At 48.0% G+C, this 6,000-nt stretch overlaps 1 long non-coding RNA gene across 1 annotated transcript in view; it reads right to left on the reverse strand.

The window, feature by feature from the left end:
* The window catches only part of LOC114805754, a 33,113-nt gene extending 30,546 nt beyond the window's left edge, over nt 1–2,567 (reverse strand). Inside the window, exons 1-2 of the long non-coding RNA XR_003753777.2 lie at nt 2,213–2,567; nt 1,469–1,628 (exon numbers count right to left, since the gene is read on the reverse strand). This is a non-coding gene — a long non-coding RNA (uncharacterized LOC114805754). The remainder of the gene's footprint in view (nt 1–1,468; nt 1,629–2,212) is intronic.
* Nucleotides 2,568–6,000: the final 3,433 nt, after the last annotated feature.

A 6,000-nucleotide genomic window follows, 5' to 3' on the forward strand; every position in this document is an offset into this window, starting at 1 on the left:
ACCAAAAGCTATATGTCTCCCCCTTCCACCTCCAAAAGCCAAAAGGGAACAGGTGCAAAGTCACAGAATCCTGCTGGAGATATGACTCTGTCCCGCCCCATCTCTCAGAGGTGTTGGACAACAGGCAAGATAGAAATACTTTGGAAAATCAAAGTAAGTGCTCTACAAATTCAAGGTTTAATTATGCAATAATGTTATCATCGTTGTTGTTGCTATTATTGGGCTTTTATGGAGTTTTGCGGCAGCCCAGGATATCTCCAACATCCATTTTAATGTTTGTCAACCTCTAGACTGTAATAATAATAATAATAATAATGTTGGTATTTGTTAAGCGCTTACTATGTGCAGAGCACTGTTCTAAGCGCTGGGGTAAACACAGGGGAATCAGGTTGTCCCACGTGGGGCTCACAGTCTTAATCCCCATTTTACAGATGAGGGAACTGAGGCACAGAGAAGTTAAGTGACTTGCCCACAGTCACACAGCTGACAAGTGGCAGAGCTGGGATTCGAACTCATGAGCCCTGACTCCAAAGCCCGTGCTCTTTCCACTGAGCCACGCTGCTTCTCCAAACTCCTGTAAACTGTAAACTGTAAACTCCTTGGGGGCAGGGATCATATCTACTAACCCAATTGCACTGTATTCTCCCAAACACTCAGAACAGTGCTTGGCACAGAATTAAGTGCTCGATAAACACCTGTGATTGATTCATACAATGCTTGGCACACAATATATTCTTAACCAATATGACAATTATTATTAGTGAGACCCTTAAAGGGAGTGGCATTGTTTCAGGTTCTCCTGAAATGAAGTAATAATGATAATAATGATATTAAGCGCTTACTATGTGGCAGGCACTGTACTAAACAGGGGTGGAGACAAGCAAATCGGGTTGAACACGGTCTCTGTCCCATAAGAGGCTCACAGTGTCAATCCCCATTTTACAGAGGAAGTAACTGAGGCACAGAGAAGTGAAGTGACTTGCTCAAGGTCTTGCCACAGAGAAGTGGTGGAGCTGGAATTAGAACCCATGACCTTCTTACCCCCAGCCCATGCTCTGTCCACTACACCATGCTGTTTCTCTCCAGACAAAGCCCTACAAATCCAGTGTAAGCTTCACCATGAAGTCTTTTTTTACCCTGATCGGTAACGCCTTCTGATATCTCAGCAAGACATCACAAAGTAATTCACACTCTCTCCTCCCTGAGATTTGATGACCTCCAGTAGTTTATTCCATAACCTCAACTCCAAATTTTATACATGGCCCCAACCCCTGCAGACGGTGATTACCTACGGCTTCCATAATGCCGTTTTTGAACACATTTTCCCCGGTTTATCGATCGCTGCTCCAACTCCTAAGTTCTATATCAACCAGAAACTTGCACACTGAATCAAGGGGTGCTCTCTGAGGAACAGCTGGGTTGGCTTGTTTTCAGATCTGCTGGGACCGATGTAGCCAGAGTGACTCACCTCCGTAAAGGAGAGCAGAGGGCTTGAGGACTTGCCAATCCTGGGGTCTGCTGAGCTCTCGTCACCCTCTGAGTGTGTTTGCTTGGAGCCTCCAACGGATATGGATATCCAATCTTTTCCTCAGCCTTGCTGGGCTCGTTTCTCCCCATAGCAAAGCGCTCTGTGAAGGAAAAAAAACACCTTGGTGAAACCATTTCAAAGCATCCAACTCTCCGATAATCAACATATTCAGGGACGGACCTATTTCAAACAAGTATGGAGAAAAAGCTGGGCCTAGTTGAAAGAGCCCCGGCCTGGCCGGCAGGAGTCCTGAGTTCTACTCCTAGCTCTGCCACTTGCCTCCTGTGCGACCTTGGGCAAGTCATTTAACTTCTGTGTGCCTCGGTTTCCTTGGCTGTAAAGTGGGCATTAAATACCTCTTCTCCTTCCTCTTTAGAGTGGGACAGAGACCATGTCTGACCTGGTGATCTTGTATCTACCCCAGTGCTCAGTACACCGCTTGGCCCAAAGGAAACACTTGACAAATACCACAATTTTCATTATTAATCATTAGGATCTGCAGGAAATGCTTAGGCCAGAAATGGGACCAAGATTTCCTGACCCTCGCCAGCGGGCATAGTTACTCTATAAGCAGCATTCCCCAGCCCACCAACAGCCTACTTTCAGTCTCCGGGCAAGGTGTCCTGCTCTCACCCCTTCTCTGCCTACACCCCATCAGCAGAGCTGAGGCGCCTCAGACTTCACCTCAGGGTTGGCAGATGATCGTGGGCAAAGTTGCTGCAGGAGAATTTGATGTTAAGTCCGACTGAGAGATTGACCTCTTTGACAGGCGTTCTGGGAGAGGGAGATGGAAGAGCACCAACTCTTGCTAGAAAGACTGTCTTCTCCCTGACAATGCCCCCATTGGGGAAGACATAAAGTAGCTGGCCTGGAGAAGCACAGTGGTCTCTCAGGGAGGTGAGTTTGAACTTTTTTTTCCTCTGGGAAGTATCTCTGGCCATGTCATCCCACCTCGGGTCTGGCAGTCGGCTTGCTGGGAGAGCAAATGGACTCTGTGAACACCTGTGTGCCTCATCAGCTCAGCTGCAGGTGTGTGGCTGTTGATCCATCCGTAAGACAGTGTGCCAGCTGCTTGAATTGGGGAGGGAGGGGAAAGAAGAGAGGGCAGGTGATGAGGACGTGGGTGTGTGCGTTGGGGGGGATGTTGCGAGAGGGTGCCAGCATGGGGAGTAGAGGGAGTCAAGAGGTGAGCAGGAGAGAGGGAAATGATTTTTAAGTGCATTGCCTAAATGGAGGCAATTTCCCCTGCTTCCCTCCTGCATTTCCCATGATTCCTTTCTGCCTCCAGGTTCTCCTTCCTCTCCGGCCCCAGGGGTTTTTTTCAGGGAATTTCTTCCACTCCCCAATGGGTGACTTTTGTTTGACTTTGTTTTCCAGTACAAGGCAGGTGAAGTTCAATGTAAAAGGCCCCTCCCCAAACAGATTCGATGAAATCCCCAGCCTTGGGTCTGAAGTGTTTACCCAACAGGGATGGGAGGGTGGGGAAAGGGAGGGAGAGGGAGGGATGGAGGGAACTGGAGGCAGTGCACTGGCAACTGGTCTCAGAATCCGGAATCTGACAACGGGCTCTCTGACTCCAGCCTGAAAACATTTCTAACTTCGAGCAGAACTCTGGCATGGAGCTGCCAACTGTGAACACAGGCAGCTAATGACCTTGAGCCATCCATTTATCTTGGCCTTTCCCCCTCGCCTGGAGGTGCTTTGCTAAATGTGAGCCTCTTGCTCTTTAAAGGAAGAGGGGTGTGGGGAATCTCAGAGATCTGGGGTAAAATAGATACAAAGTCAGTCTGCCTCAACAAAGGGAACCCACTGTTTAGCTCCCAAGGGACAAAGAGCACCTGTGAATTATCCACCAACCAATCAGGCATTCAATGATAATAATAATTATTATAATAATTGTGGTGTTTAATAATAATAATAATAATGTTGGTATTTGTTAAGCGCTTACTATGTGCCGAGCACTGTTCTAAGCGCTGGGGTAGACATAGGGGAATCAGGTTGTCCCACGTGGGGCTCACAGTCTTCATCCCCATTTTACAGATGAGGGAACTGAGGCACAGAGAAGTTAAGTGATTTGCCCACAGTCACACAGCCAGCAAGTGGCAGAGCTGGGATTCGAACTCATGGGCCCTGACTCCAAAGCCCGTGCTCTTTCCACTGAGCCACGCTGCTTCTCTAAGCACTTACTATGTGCCAGGCACTGTACAAAACATTAGGGTGGATACAAGTAAATCAGGTTGGGCACAGTCCCTGTCCCCCATGGGGCTCACAGTCTTAATCCCCATTTTACAGATGAGGGAACTGAGGCTCAGAGAAGTGAAGTGACTTGCCCACAGTCACATGACTAGTGGCAGAGGCAGAATTAGAACCCAGGTGCTTCTGACCCCTGGGCTTGTGCTCTATCCACTAGTCCATGCTGCTTCCTGAGCACTTGAGCTCTTTCTGTATGTACAGCACTGTACCAGGCCCCTGGGAAGAGGGAGGCCCCCCTTCAGAGCTCGGCCTGCACGAGTCTCCATGAAGTCACAAGACTTATTTCTAACGAACTCATTCCTTTGCATTATAGTGTCCTCTCCCAAGCACTTAGTACAGTGCTCTGCCCAAAGTGAGTGCTTAACAGATACCACAATTATTATTACTATTATTATTAGGGTGTCCCGGGGAATTCAAACTTCCCAGCATCTCTGTGCCTCAGTTACCTCACCTGTAAAATGGGGATTAAGACTGTGAGCTCCATGGAGGACGAGGACTGTGTCCAACCCGATTTGCCTGTATCCACCCCAGCGCTTCCCAGCTCAGAGTTGGCTGCTTTTCTGGTTCTGGCAGCCACCGCACCAACTTCCCACGGGGACAGAGCAGAAGCCAGTAGCTGGCACAGCAGGGCTTACAGCACTGGCCACTTGGGTGGAAGATGTTTTCCCTTTATATCCTCCAAAACTCAACCAGCTTTAGGTTGGAAAGCAACTTTCAGGGACCACAGCTGCTGAAGAAGGGCAGGAGCCCAGCCCTCTGCCCATCTGAAAACGGCACCTTGGGCTTTGGAGTGCAGAAGCCCCCAGCCTCATTCATCTTTGCAATCCCTTCTTCTAGGGACCACACATTCTGCCTTTCTCAATCGTTCTTGTCGACGTTCGTCAGTAAACAGCAATGTGGCACGTATCCTGATGGCCCATAATGTACCGGGCATTGTACTAGATGCAGTGGGGCATTTTACAGATCTCTCCCTTCGGCGGGGGAAGACTAGGGCAAACATGACCATATAAGCAGAATGGCCTACTGGGTAGAGCCTGGGCCTGGGAGTCAGAAGGACCTGGGTTCTAATCTTGCCTCTGTCACTTGCCTGCTGTGTGACCTTGGGCAAATCACTTCACTGGACCTCAGTTACCTCATCTGTAAAATGAGAATTGAGACTGTGAGCCCCATGTGGGACAGGACTGTGACCGACCCAATTTGCTTGCATCCCACCCCAGCGCTTAGTACATTGCCCTTCACATACTAGGTACTTAACAAACACCACAGTTATTATTAGTATGAGTCTAAGCTGAAAAGAAAAAAATCAAGCAGCATAAATTGTAGGCTCCTTTAAGCCTACATTTTACAGAAGTATCTCTAACTGTTAAAGGGTGACTGGAGGGATTTTGAGGACTAAAGTTATTCTTTTTTAAAAAACGGTATTTGTTAAGTACTTTACTATGTGCCAGGCACAGTTCTAAGCACTGCAGTAGATAAGAGGTAATCGGGTTGGACACAGTCCCTGTCCCACATAGGGTTCACAGTCTCAATTCTCATTTTACAGATGAGGTAACTGAGGCATGGAGAAGTGAAGTGATTTGCCCAAGGTCACAGAGCAGATAAGTGGTGGAGAACCCAGGTTACCTCTCTCTCTCTCTCTCTGCCCCTCCCTTTCCCTCTTTCTTCAATGTAATGAGTCTTGTTCCTCACCAAATCAAAGCCTCAAAGAGGCTTCCAGTGACTAAAATGAAAAGGCAGTATAATCACTCAATAGTATTTATTGAGCACCTACTGCAAACAGAGCACTATATGGAGCACTTGAGAGAGTACAGTAAATTGAGTAGGCATGATCCCTGCTCTCAAGGAGTTTACAGTTGCGAAGTCTGGTTTGGTTACAATGCAACCCAGTCTTCCCCTGGGCAAGATCACAAGGGTAAAACTTTTTTAGTTGAATGGAAAAGCAGTGTTGGTAGTGCCATCTTCAACTTTCAGAAAGGGATTTATTCTTTTGCCCAAAGGAGCAGGACATGATGGAGCAAAGCATCCGTCAGTAGGATTGGAATTCGGCAAATCCCCCAGTTCCTTTTCCACTCTAGCAAACTAGGGACTCTCCCCTCTGGCTTTTTGTTCTCCAAATCTGAGAGGCCAGCTTGGAAAAACGTAGACTCTTTAGCCCGCTGCCAGGGGCCTTGACTGCTTGGCAGAAAAATGCACACCCTGCTTTGTGATTTATAGCATTA

This window comes from Ornithorhynchus anatinus, chromosome 19 (assembly GCF_004115215.2).
Source record: "Ornithorhynchus anatinus isolate Pmale09 chromosome 19, mOrnAna1.pri.v4, whole genome shotgun sequence".
NCBI lineage: Eukaryota > Metazoa > Chordata > Mammalia > Monotremata > Ornithorhynchidae > Ornithorhynchus > Ornithorhynchus anatinus.